The 14,279-nt window shown below is 38.9% G+C and overlaps 1 protein-coding gene across 2 annotated transcripts in view; it reads right to left on the reverse strand.

The window, feature by feature from the left end:
* Positions 1 to 14,279, reverse strand: part of LOC127412386 (ADP-ribose glycohydrolase MACROD1-like) — an 817,662-nt gene that overhangs the window by 592,275 nt on the left and 211,108 nt on the right. The window lies entirely within an intron of this gene.

Genomic DNA, 14,279 nt, shown 5'->3' on the forward strand with positions numbered 1-14,279 from the left:
AAAATAATGAACAAAAAAATAAAGACAACATTTTTGTATAGAATATACTGTACCAGTTACCATTAACTTGTCATCAGCTTTGACATAAACTTCAACCTATTTCTAAAACATCCGAAAACTAAAAAAGTCTTCTAACAACTTCTCCATGACACCATAACACAATGTCACATCCAAATATAGAGCTCTCTGAGGTAGCCCAAAAAAACTAATGGTGTGACAATTTCCCATCAATTAGTCCATCCATCAATGCTGATTGGACCAGAGTGTGATAGCAGAGTCTATTTCAGGCTCCCTCCTACAAAAACATGTGAACAAACACACAGCGAGGTACTGTTGGTAAAACTTTCCCCTCCAAAATAACACACATTCATGTGCTTTTGTAACAAGCATCTCTATCAAAAAGTAAAATTACTTTGTTGAGATCCATTAGATGTATCCATGTGCTGCCTTTCGCCTTTTGACAACTGCCTGTGAAGGATGTTTTGGTACGAGTTGGGACAAAAAGTTGGGTTTTGCATCATTACAGGCTTTAATTGGGGGATAGATGTGGACGCAGCTTAAGTGGCAGGTGTGATTCTTTTTTTTTTTTCAGTGCTGGTGAGTGCAACATGGATGAGAGCTGCCTCATAGCAGGTGCACGAATAAAACAATGTTCGTAAACATTAATTTATAAGCTACTAAGCATTGCAGACATAACATATAGATGAACTGAGAGTAGTGTTTACCAATGCATACACTCTGAACTGTCCTCAAGTACAAAATTCATATTGAGGGAGACAAAGACAGGGGTTGGATGCATGGATGATCTGAGAGCAAAGAATGAATAAATTATGCACTGGCTTTCAGCCAAATCTAATATTCTGAAATCACTCTAAAGCCAAGCACTACAGTTGGAATTGTAGTGTAAAAAACAGTAGTTTTAAAATAAAGCTGAATCAGAGGCATTAGGCTTGTTTAGCTGAAATGAGCTCAGTGTATAAATGCAATGAAACAAAATAACGTGAGTAAAACAAAACCAAAAACAGCCATTTTGCTAAACATAAACATCCACGAGCACACAGAAAAAGAATTTTTCTGCAAATTGCAAATTCAAGCATGGTACATGTGCACACCATCAGATATCAATATGTTGGTTCAACATGTGAAAAATCAATTTTACAAAACTATTCAATGGCCATATTCTCTTGATATATACAGTTGTGCTCAAAAGTTTGCATACCCTTGGAGAATTGGTAATATATTTACCATTTTCAAAGAAAACATGAGTGAGCAGGCAAAACACATTTCTTTTATGTCTATGGGGTTCATATTCAACTGTAGGTTATAACAGAATGGCAAAATTATAAAACAAAACATGGCAACAAAGAAAAAAATGAAATGACCCCTGTTCAAAAGTCTGCATACCCTTAGTTCTTAATACTGTGTATTGCCCCCTTTAGCAACAATGACAGCGTGCAGTCTTTTGTAATAGTTGTCTATGAGGCCCCAAATTCTCGCAGGTGTTATAGCTGCCCATTCGTCTCGGCAAAATGTCTCCAGGTCATGCAAAGTCTTTGGTCGTCTTGCATAAACTGCACGTTTGAGATCTCCCCAGAGTGGCTCGATGATATTAAGGTCAGGAGACTGTGATGGCCACTCCAGAACCTTCACCTTTTTCTACTGTAACCACTGGAGGGTCAACTTGGCCTTGTGCTTAGGGTCATTGTCGTGCTGGAATGTCCAAGAGCGTCCCATGCGCAGCTTTCGTGCAGAAGAATGCAAATTGTCTGCCAGTATTTTCTGATAACATGCTGCATTCATCTTGCCATCAATTTTCACAAGATTCCCCCATGCCTTTAGAGCTCAAACACCCCCAAAACATCAGTGAGCCACCACCATGCTTCACAGTGGGGATGGTATTCTTTTCACTATAGGCCTAGTTGACCCCTCTCCAAACATAGCGCTTACGGTTGTGACCATAAAGCTCTATTTTGGTCTCGTCACTCAAAATTACAGTGTGCCAGAAGCTGTGAGGCGTGTCAAGGTGTTGTCATTTCTGGCATTGGCACAGTAAAGGCTTCTTTCTGGCAACTTGACCATGCAGCTAATTTTTGTTCAAGTATCGTCGTATTGTGCTCCTTGAAACAACCACAACGTCTTTTTCCAGAGCAGCCTGTATCTCCTGAGGTTACCTGTGGGTTTTTCTTTGTACCCTGAACAATTCTTCTGGCATTTGTGGCTGAAATCTTTCTTGGTCTACCTGACCTTGGCTTGGTATCAAGAGATCCCCGAATTTTCCACTACTTAATAAGTGATTGAACAGTACTGACTAGCATTTTCAAGGCTTTGGATATCTTTTTATATCCTTTTCTATCTTTATAAAGTTCCATTACCTTGTAATGTTCCATTACCTTGTTAAAGTTCTTTTCTGCTCCCCAGGCTCAGTATCTAGCCTGCTCAGTGCATCCACGTGAGAGCTAACAAACTCATTGACTATTTATACACAGACACCAATTGCAATTTAAAAAGCCACAGGAGTGGGAAATTAACCTTTAATTGCCATTTAAACCTGTGTGTGTCACCTTGTGTGTCTGTAACAAGGCCAAACACTCAAGGGTATGTAAACTTTGATCATGGCTATTTGGGTGATTTCTGTTATCAATATGACTTAAAAAGGAGCCAAACAACAATGTGATGATAAATGGCTTCATATGATCACAATCCTTAAATAAAAGAAGATATTTTCATAATCAATGCCAAAATTTCACAATTTCTGCCAGGATATGCAAACTTTTGAGCAAAACTGTACACTGGCGGCCAAAAGTTTGGAATAATGTACAGATTTTGCTCTTAAGGAAATAAATTGGTACTTTTATTCACCAAAGAGGCATTCAACTGATCACAATGTATAGTCAGGACATTAATAACGTGAAAAAATACTATTATAATTTGAAAAAAAAATTAAACTACTTCAAAGAGTTCTCATCAAAAAATCCTCCACATGCAGCAATGACAGCTTTGCAGATCCTTGGCATTCTAGCTGTCAGTTTGTCCAGATATTCTTCATTTCACCCCATGCTTCCTGTAGCACTTGCCATAGATGTGGCTGTCTTGTTGGGCACTTCTCATGCACCTTACAGTCTAGCTGATCCCACAAAAGCTCAATGGAGTTAAGATCCATAACACTCTTTTCCAATTATCTGCTGTCCAATGTCTGTGTTTCTTTGCCCACTCTAACCTTTTCTTTTTGTTTTTCTGTTTCAAAAGTGGCTTTTTCTTTGCAATTCTTCCCATAAGGCCTGCACCCGAGTCTTCTCTTTACTGTTGTACATGAAACTGATGTTGAGCAGGTAGAATTCAATGAAGCTGTCAGCTGAGGACATGTAAGGCGTCTATTTCTCAAACTAGAGACTTTGATGTATTTATCCTCTTTAGTTGTACATCTGGCCTTCCACATCTCTTTCTGTCCTTGTTAGAGCCAGTTGTCCTTTGTCTTTGAATCTTAATTTTTTTGGCAATTTCAAGCATTGTATAGCCTTCGTTCCTCAAAACAATGATTAACTGACAAGTTTTTAGAGAAAGCTGTTTCTTTTTTTTCCATTTCTGACCTAATATTGACCTTAAGACATGCCAGTCTACTGCATACTGTGGCAACGCAAAAACAAACACAAAGACAATGTTAAGCTTCATTTAACAAACCAAATAGCTTTCAATTGTGTTTGATATAATGGCAAGTGATTTTCTAGTACCAAATTAGCAATTTAGCATGATTACTCAAGGATAAGTTGTTGGAGTGATGACTGCTGGAAATGGGGCCTGTCTAGATTGGATCTAAAAAAAATTTTTTCAAATAGTGATGGTGCTATTTTTTTAAATCAGTAATGTCCTGACTATACTTTGTGATCAGTTGAATGCCAATTTGGTGAATTGAAGTACCAATTTCCTTCCGAAACAGCAAAATCTGTACATTATTCCAAAATTTTGGCCGCCAGTGTGTGTGTGTGTGTGTGTGTGTGTGTGTGTATATATATATATATTTTACACTGAGCAGTGTTGAATATACTCTGTGTTGTGTTGATTGTTGAATTGTCCAGACAGGCAAATAAATAAAGTAGATAAACTCTCTGAGTGATGATTGATCATTAGTGATGACACCTGCTGTTAACAAGCCGAGTCTACTGAAGAAAAGAGGAACAACAAGAACAGGAAAACAAGAGAACAAACCAGCAGACACCACAACAACTGAATCTGTCTAACTGAGATGTACATCAACTGCAAATAAAACAGATTATTGGACAACAATCTCTTAATAAGTTGTGTGAGGATGTTTAAGAAATATGGGTTATTTTGTTTTTCATACGCCAAGATATGTCTGTTTGCATTTCAACACGTCATTAGAATTGAATTTGTTCTACACAACTTTACGAGGAGGAAACCTCACCTTAAGTGCTGTGATTTGTCTGGGTGGTCTATTTATACCCCAGCGCTAAACAGGCGGAATCATTAGTCAGTTAACGAGCCAATTTCCCTTCTGAATTAAGACATCAAAGTTCTCTCCGCAATAGAAGCTACTATGCCAAGGAAAAACTAAATTATTATGCTTTACACCAAGAAACAGCCTTGGACAGGAAGACTGAAAGGCAATGGAAGAAGACTTATTTACACTAGATACAGTGCATCTGGAAAGTATTCACAGCACTTCAGTTTTTCCACAAATTTGTTATGTTACAGCCTTATTCCAAAATGGCTTAAATTCATTATTTTCCTCAAAATTCTACAAACAATACCCCATAATGACAACGTGAAAGAAGTTTGTTTGAAATATTTGCAAATTTATTAAATCACATGTACATAAGTATTCACAGCCTTTGCCATGACACTCAAAATTGAGCTCAGGTGCATCCTGTTTCCACTGATCATCCTTGAGATGTTTCTACAACTTGACTGGAGTCCACCTGTGGTAAATTCAGTTGATTGGACATGATTTGGAAAGGCACACACCTGTCTATATAAGGTCCCACAGTTAAAAGTGCATGTCAGAGCACAAACCAAGCCATGAAGTCCAAGGAATTGTCTGTAGACCTCCAAGACAGGGTTGTATCGAGGCACAGATCTGGGGAAGGGTACAGAAACATTTCTGCAGCATTGAAGGTCCCAATGAGCACAGTGGCCTCCATCATCCGTAAATGTAAGAAGTTTGGAACCACCAGGACTCTTCCTAGAGCTGGCCGCCGGGCCAAACTGAGTGATCGGGGGAGAAGGGCCTTAGTCAGGGAGGTGACCAAGAACCCGATGGTCACTCTGACAGAGCTCCAGCATTTCTCTGTGGAGAGAGGAGAACCTTCCAGAAGAACAACCATCTCTGCAGCACTCCACCAATCAGGCCTGTATGGTAGAGTGGCCAGACAGAAGCCACTCCTCAGTAAAAGGCACATGACAGCCCACCTGGAGTTTGCCAAAAGGCACCTGAAGGACTCTCAGACCATGAGAAACAAAGATTGAACTCTTTGGCCTGAATGGCAAGCATCATATCTGGAGAAAACCAGGCACCACTCATCACCTGGCCAATACCATCCCTACAGTGAAGCATGGTGGTGGCAGCATCATGCTGTGGGGATGTTTTTCAATGGCAGGAACTGGGAGACTAGTCAGGATAGAGGGAAAGATGAATGCAGCAATGTACAGAGACATCCTTGATGAAAACCTGCTCCAGAGCGCTCTGGACCTCAGATTGGGGCGAAGGTTCATCTTCCAACAGGACAACGACCCTAAGCACACAGCCAAGATAACAAAGCAGTGGCTCCGGGACAACTCTGTGAATGTCCTTGAGTGGCCCAGCCAGAGCCCAGACTTGAACCCAATTGAACATCTCTGGAGAGATCTGAAAATGGCTGTGCACTGACACTCCCCATCCAACCTGATAGAGCTTGAGAGGTCCTGCAAAGAATAATGGGAAAAACTGCCCAAAAATAGGTGTGCCAAGCTTGTAGCATCATACTCAAAAACTTGAGGCTGTAATTGGTGCCAAAGGTGCTTCAACAAAGTATTGAGCAAAGACTGTGAATACTTGTGTACATGTGATTTGTTTTTCATTTTTTTTTTTTTTTTTTTTTAATAAATTTGCAAAGATTTCAAACAAACTTCTTTTCACGTTGTCATTATGGGGTATTGTTTGTAGAATTTTGAGGAAAATAATTAATTTAATCCATTTTGGAATAAGGCTGTAACATAACAAAATGTGGAAAAAGTGAAGCGCTGTGAATACTTTCCGGATGCACTGTATAGCAGGCCTCTATCAACACCCAGTCAACTAAACAACCCCAAACAGTTTATATAAACAGATGCATCTCTGGGTTGCCTTACTTACTAAGAAGCAAACAAAGTTATTGCTATCAGTTGTGTAGTTTACTGCTATTTGCCTGACAGATTGACATTTTCCCCCGGCACATTCCACTTTGTTCATTTCAAGATGTGTTCAATATTGAAGCTGGTCTTGTAACCATCACTAAATACAATCCAATAATAATCATTTAACAAATTTTGTAATTAAAAGTAAAAAGATACCCTACTTGAAAAACACTCTTACTGACCAGGCTTGTTTATTGTTTTTTAGAGTTAGTCGGAACGCATTAAGATAAAGGATATATACAATAATTGCTTTTTCCTTTTCGAAATAGAGATTTACTGACAATTGCAATGGAACTAAAGAGCGTGTTTTGCTGACCACACCAATTTATATTTGGATTGAGTTTGTTGTGTGTTGTGTTTGTGGCTTAACAACAGGAAACCACTCGACCACAGCTACAGAACCCCTTGAGAATCTTAAACTGTGTGGAATGCTGGTTTACGAAAGCTTAAAATGTCAAAACAGTTTATGAGAACAATTAAATGACCATGAACTTTTGCACAAAATTCAAAGCCTGATACAGTAGAAACTTTCTCTTTTATTTACATTAGAGTTTCATTTTTTATATATTTTTTTCTGCCAGACCTTAGGTCATTAGAAAGCAAAACAAGAGCAGGGAAAACCTTCTAAAGATAAGAGAAAGTCTTGTCGTTCTTAAGAGGAGCGAGCAGAGATAAACTTGTCACAGATGGAGGTCCTCACCTCGATAAACGATAGGCGGTAGAGAAAGGGGGAGAAAAGAAAACAGGATTGTGTATCTGCCATTGGTGATATTTTAGGGTCAAGAGATAAAGCAACCGAGGACACAATTTTTTATTGATTTTTTAATACCTGACAGATTGAGAGAAATTAAAGTTGTGTTTGGAGTGAAACAGGAGAGAGGGATTAAAAAAGGGGGGTGAGGGAAAATGGTTGCCTTTGATTGAAGTCTTCTGTCGATAAAAGCCAAAGATCTCTAGCTATCCAAGATCAGTCCTCCATCATGCTATTTCTAGAATAGGCTTTGCTCATGTCAGTCTGTTTTTTTTTTTTTGTTTGTTTGTTTGTTTTTTTGCAGCAGCATTTACCATGAAAAGGTTTGTTTATAATCGGTTTTGAAACGTACGTGGGAGCCTTCAATTCTTTTAACATCATCTAAAAAAATATATTAAAATAAACATCATGAACTTTATATTTAAAGGGAATATGTACTTACGCAATAATCATAATTGGAGGACACAATGTTTGACAACCTCAAAAGTTGATAATTCTTGTTTAACAGCCCCAGAAAACAAGATGCCGCTGGTTGAAAATGGCAAATTTTAAGGTCACTGATGTGGTAATTCATTGACATAGAACAAAAGCTGCAGACCTGGCTGTGGTATAAGTTTATTACACCTGCTTATTCTACTTCAAATGGCGAGTTAAAGCAAATATATTTTAGTGTGGTTTTTAAGCTGAATCTTTAGACAGAATCTGGCAATGAGACACCTGAACTCGCCCAAGTTTTGTAGAATAATTTTAAAGAGAATCAGACTCCCTGAGTCAAAAGTGAATTGATTAGAGAGGTGATTAAAGATTACCACACCTAGATTATACTCTATGACTACGTTTACATTGACACCAGAAAGCGGGTAATTGCGAGAAAGCGGGTTATTGCAAGTAAACTGTGTTCCGGTAACAACCCCAATTCCAAAAAAATTGGGACAGTATGAAAAATGCTAATAAAAACAAAAAGGAGTGATTTGTAAATTATATTCACTCTTTGCTATTTTGAAAGCTCTACATCTACACATTATATGATGTTTTACCTTGTGAATTTCATTGTTTTTTTTTAAATGTACAGTAATTTCAAATCAGATGACTGTAGCACACAAGTGTTGTCAAAAGTACCGGTACTTCGGTACCAAGTCGATACTAAATTAAAAAAGCTGTAACGATACCAGTATTTCTGCAGTACCGTAGTAATGAGCACCGACTCAATCCGGTACCAGCGCGCAGTACTGACACACCACAGCTTTAAAATGCAAATTTTGAGCATGTGCTCTGTTACTCCTTACACTGAAATGGACAATTAATCAAATTAAAATTGTGACATGTCCTAGTGTGATTTATTAAACCGATAAAGGCTGCAATCTTAGTGTGGAAGAGATGCTTACATTAAATTAATGTATAAATCCGACTGCTCAAACACTGGAAACTCCACAGACATTGAGAATCATTCACATTGTATCAGAGGACAGAGCAGAGCACTAATCTACTGTGAACCATGCAGCACATGTAAACTACATATTTATATGATTAAATCACAGCAACTCAACTTTATTTATATAGCATTTAAAACAACAGAGTTGACCAAAGTGCTTCACAGTAATAAAATTTAAAATGTAACATTTAAAAATTACCACATACACAAACACCAATAATCCAAAACACAAAACACAACTGCCAGAAGAATTGTTCGGGATACAAAGAATATCCCACAGGTGACCTCAGGAAAAATACAGGCTGCTCTGGAAAAAGACGGTGTGGTTGTTTCAAGGAGCACAATACGGTGATACTTGAACAAAAATGAGCTAAATGGTCGAGTTGCCAGAAAGAAGCCTTTACTGTTGCCACAAAAAAGCTCGGTTACAATATGCCCGACAACACCTTGACATGCCTCACAGCTTCTGGCACACTATAATTTGGAGTGACGAGACCAAAATAGAGCTTTATTGTCACAACCATAAGCGCCATGTTTGGAGAGGGCTCAACAAGGCCTATAGTGAAAAGAATATCATCCCCACTGTGAAGCATGGTGGTGGCTCACTGTTGTTTTAGGGGTGTGTGAGCTCTAAAGGCACAGGGAATCTTGTGAAAATTGATGGCAAGATGAATGCAGCATGTTATCAGAAAATACTGGCAGACAATTTGCATTCTTCTGCATGAAAGCTGCACATGGGACGCTCTTGGACTTTCCAGCACGACAATGACCCTAAGCATAAGGCCAAGTTGACCCTCCAGTGGTTACAGCAGAAAAAGGTGAAGGTTCTGGAGTGGCCATCACAGTCTCCTGACCTTAATACCATCGAGCCACTCTGGGGAGATCTCAAATGTGCGGTTCATGCAAGACGACCAAAGACTTTGCATGACCTGGAGGCATTTTGCCAAGACGAATGGGCTGCTATACCACCTGCAAGAATTTGGGGCCTCACAGACAACTATTACAAAAGACTGCACGCTGTCATTGATGCTAAAGGGGGCAATACACAGTATTAAGAACTAAGGGTATGCAGACTTTTGAACAGGGGTCATTTCATTTTTTTCTTTGTTGCCATGTTTTGTTTTATGATTGTGCCATTCTGTTATAACCTACAGTTGAATATGAATCCCATAAGAAATAAAAGAAATGTGTTTTGCCTGCTCACTCATGTTTTCTTTAAAAATGGTACATATATTACCAATTCTCCAAGTGCATCCTTGATTCCAAAACACTTGAAGGAAACATGCATTTCTTTTAATTTATTATTTACATTGAGATGTAACTTTTTAAATAGGCTTAACGGGTGTGTTTAACAGCACATTGTCATATTAGCATATTTATGCTGTGGTACTGAAATTGGTATCGAGAACCGTGAAATTTCGCTGGTATCGGTACCGACTACTGAAATTTAAGAACACTACAACACACTCCAAAAAAGTTGAGACAGTCGAGTGTTTACCACTGTGAAACATACCCATTTCTTCTAATAACACTTATTAAGCATTTAGGCACTGAAGACACAAGTTTGTAATGTTTAAAAAGTGGAATTTTCACCCCATTCATCCATTATGCAGGTCTTCAGCTGCACAATTGTATGGGGTCTTCACTGCTGTATTGTGCGCTTCATAATGCACCACACATTCTCAATTGGAGATGGTCAGGACTGCAGTCAGGCCAATCTAGCGCCTGCACTCTCTGCTTATTCGGCCAGTATGTGGTTTGAAAGGACGGTGCTGGATAGCAGTATATGCTGCTCCAAGCTGCTCCAAAATTTGTACATATCTGTCTGCATTAATGGTGCCCTCACAGATGTGCGAGTTACCCATACCATGGGCACTGAAACACCCCTGGCCCATACAGACTCTGGCTTTTGGATCTGATGCTGATAACAGCTTGGATCTGAAATGTGGACAAATCGGACCAAAAAACACGGTTCCACTGTTCTACTTTCCATCTAAGATGAGACCGAGCCCAGAGAAGTCGGCAGCACTTCTGGACAGTGTTGATGTATGGCTTCTGCTTTGCACAGTAAAGTGTTAAATTGCATCTGGATGCAGCGGCAAATGATGTTGACTAAAAAAGGCTTACTAAAGTAATCCCAAGCCCATGTTTTTGTTTTTTTAAAACAGTGATGTCTGAGGGATCAGAGATCACGAGCATTCAGAAGTGGTTTTCATCTTGCTCTTTATGCACCAAGATTTTACCATATTTCTTGAATCTTTTAACTATATTGTGCACTGTAGATGGTGAAATGCCCAAAAATAATTTCATTTTGTCTTTGGGGAACATTGTTTTCAAAGTGCTGGATTATTTGCTGATGCATCTGTTGGCAAAATGACAGGTCTCGAATGACCCTTGCTCTTGAAGGTCTAGGCTGTTTTTGGAGGCTCCTTATATACTATGACATGATTGCCTCACCTGTTTAACATCTCCTGTTTCACACTGCCTTGTTATTTTAACTAGTCAAATTGTTATTAGTCTTAAATTGCCCCCATCTCAACTTTTTGGAGCGTGTTGCAATCATCTGATTTGAAACGACTACCTAAAAAAAAAAAAAAAAATGAAATTCACAAGGTAAAACATCATATAATGTGTAGTTGTAGTGCTTTCAATATAGCAAAGGGTGAATATAATTTACAAATCACTCCTTTTTGTTTTTATTAGCATTTTTCCATACTGTCCCAACTTTTTTGGAACTGGGGTTGTACATGAACTGTATAAGCGGCATACTCATTACTGTATACATGCAGCTCGGTGAGTAAGCAGCTTTCTCCACAGCAATGCAATTTTCCTGCAATACTTGTGTAAATAACAAACAAGGTATCCGAGGAAGACTTCACTATTTTATTCTCTGTTGCTTCGCTTTATTTTCAGATATTCCACATTAGTTGCTGTGTTTGTTTCCTTACCTTGCTTTTGCAACCTGCAGCAGAACTGCACTTCAATAGTGGGGTTTCCCTTTACGTAAAACTCTGGGATGCCCTCAATGTACAAGCACATATACACGAAGGTGAGGGACCATCAATACTTTACAGTGGTGTTTATAAATGGGTATCGTATAGTGCATGTGCTTTTCCCACTGTACTCGCAGAAATGTTTTTTAACTTGTTGTTGGGCTCCATCCTATGACATTTGGTCTGTTCCACACACATGTGCACACTTCAAAAACCTGTTAGAACGCCGTTTGTGTGTTTACGTTAAAACAGCTTTATATAAGTCCCTTAAATGGTAAAAGGAAATCGGTGTTCTCGTTTACATGATTTTTCAGAACGCTGCTTTCTGCAAAAACACCAAAATAACCCGCTTTCTTAAGTGAATATAAACGTGGTCTATGTTTCCCCCATGAGTCCCATTTCAAACTAGCGTGGTTGTCTTCTTGTGTTGCTAACTTTGCATTTTTTTCTTTTTTGAAGCTGCACCAAATGTCTTATAGTTACATGTTCATTGGTTTTCTAGCACTGGCATTATGTGATGGCAATTAGGGGAGACAATGCTCTTGATATGGGCTTTGATTAAACTCCCTTTGGTGCTTAATACGACAATGTGCTTTTTTATATCACGGATGTGAGCTCTGTCTGGGGGCTGATGGATCTGAAAGCATACCACCTTCAGATGAAATGCAACCAGCCTGTTTTTGATCTAGTTTATTTTTTTGCATATGTCTTGACTGAAAAAAATTACTTTTCATTTTCCCCCAAAAAAAGACAATTCTGTCATCATTTACTCACCCTCATGTCATTCCAAACCTACTTGATTTACTTTCTTCCATGGAACACAAAAGGAGATGTTAGGCAGAATGACAGCCTCAGTTATCTTTCACTTTCAATTAATCATTTTTTTATTTATTTTTATAAGTAAATTGTGACTGGAGGTTAACATACTGCCTAATACATGCTGAACATACATGCAAAAAAAAAACATCATGCTGGTTTGAGGTTTGGATGAAGGTCTTCTGAATCCATACGATAGTTTTATCTGATGAAAAAAACTAAATTTAAGTTGTTATTCACTAAAAATCAGTAATGATGATGGAATTTCCATTTTTGGGTGAACTGTCCCTTTAAACTGTTGTTATGATAATTTACAAACATTATCCAGCCACCAGGTTCTGTTTTTAACAATTCCAGGTTTGACACCTGTAGGTTTTAGTGGCTGAGAACTGCCTTTTTTGCTGTAAAAACGTGGAAAGTTTCAAGATTGTGCGCTGGCTCCAGCACCTATACCCGGCCAGTGGAAAAGGGCCATTTAAGTCTCCAAGACACACATATATAAACACTTATTTCAAAAGGCAGAGGTCAATTACGATAAAATAATGAAGAAACTGAATTGCCCTCGAGATATTACGCATTGTGGAAAATCAATAAAAGGACCATGATGACATACAACAAGGTGCCAATAAAGTGCAGGGCCAAAGAAGCATTTGACTCCCAGTTGCTGGGTCACACTGATTCACTGACAAGTGCTGCAGTAAGTAGTTTTGTCACAGACGTGCGACCTCTGCCCTTAATCAGGCCGGGTTTTTTTCTTTGCCACTTCTCCAATCAGGAAGATCAGTCACAGTGGTTGATAAGAGCAGGCAACACTGCTACAATGAACACGGGGGTGTCTGGGGCACTTTTAGCACACATCAGATAACATAAGAGCCATACTAAGGAGAGTGTGATGTGAGATGGATAGTGTATCATGAGTGCTAATCACTTCCTCACGAGGGACCCAATCAAGCGTGGTTGGCTCCTGAGATGTGGCATGAGAGAGGGCCCCTCCCCGACACCATGGCACAGATGGATAAACAATGAATCGGGGGGAAATGGGGTAAACGACTGACCCACATTCATTATCTAGGGACTAACTGGATTCCTTGGTAAAGTGAGGTGTTCCCTGAATCAAAATTCCAGTTGAAATTGGGTTGATTCACCACCCCACCCCACCCCCTGACACTTCTCTACTTCTTCTGTCATGTTTCGTGCTTCGTGGATAATTACTTCAATCATGTCAAAGTGTGTGCAGAAATGTTTCCAAATAAGAAGCCTGTGTTGTGTCATTCCATCAGGCTCAACAGCCACCCACATGGGCACCCCAGACATGGTTGGACACCTTGGATTCCATCTGCCAATAGGTTGGACACAATGACATCCTACATCATTGGTTCTGTAGGGTTGAGAATCAAGATTTATTTTTTATTTTTTTTAATCAGAACCGAATGATGTTCAGAATTTTGGTTTCGTTCAAGCATGAAACTTACAACGTGACCAGTGTAATCTGATTCCTGAACAAATTAATCTTAAAAACTGGTTCCTTTACTGTAAATCTACAGTGCGAAACATGCAGCACAACCAGTGTGGTACGGTTCCCAAATGAATAACTTTTATGAGCTGATTCTTTTGAATCTACAACATGAAACAAAGCACGACCAGTGTAGCATGATTCCTGAACGAACGACTCATTTGAATCTGTGTAGTACGATTACCAAACGAATGACTCATTTGAATCAGTTCTCTTGAATCTAGACAGCAAAATATACAGTGCTTCCTCCTGAACGAATGACTCTTATAAGCCGCATTTTTTATTTTTTTTAATAACTTACTGACCGTTATTAATTTTGTCATATACGATTTGAAATTATACAAAAGCGGTTGCTGTGTTATGTGTATTTAAGGCTTGCGAGACTTA

The sequence above is a fragment of the Myxocyprinus asiaticus genome, chromosome 21, assembly GCF_019703515.2.
Source record: "Myxocyprinus asiaticus isolate MX2 ecotype Aquarium Trade chromosome 21, UBuf_Myxa_2, whole genome shotgun sequence".
NCBI lineage: Eukaryota > Metazoa > Chordata > Actinopteri > Cypriniformes > Catostomidae > Myxocyprinus > Myxocyprinus asiaticus.